This window comes from Larimichthys crocea, chromosome II, assembly GCF_000972845.2.
Source record: "Larimichthys crocea isolate SSNF chromosome II, L_crocea_2.0, whole genome shotgun sequence".
Lineage (NCBI taxonomy): Eukaryota > Metazoa > Chordata > Actinopteri > Sciaenidae > Larimichthys > Larimichthys crocea.
In genome coordinates, this window is record NC_040012.1 from 5,253,432 (window position 1) to 5,253,675 (window position 244).

The window sequence follows — 244 nt, forward strand, 5'->3', positions numbered from 1 at the left end:
TTTCCTGCAGACTTCGGGAGGAAGTCAAAAGAAAGATCAGTTACAGATCAGTTTTCATTCCTTCAGTCTTTAAGGTTAGTGAAAAGAATAAATGTTCTGAGATCATCAGACCAAAGAACAACGTGTTATTAACCACCCAGCCAGATTTGAATGATTAAAAATAAACACGTTTATGAAATTAGGTGTTAAAATCAGGTAAAAATGAATTCTCAGCTGCAAGACTGTGGGTGGCCTCAGCGTGTCA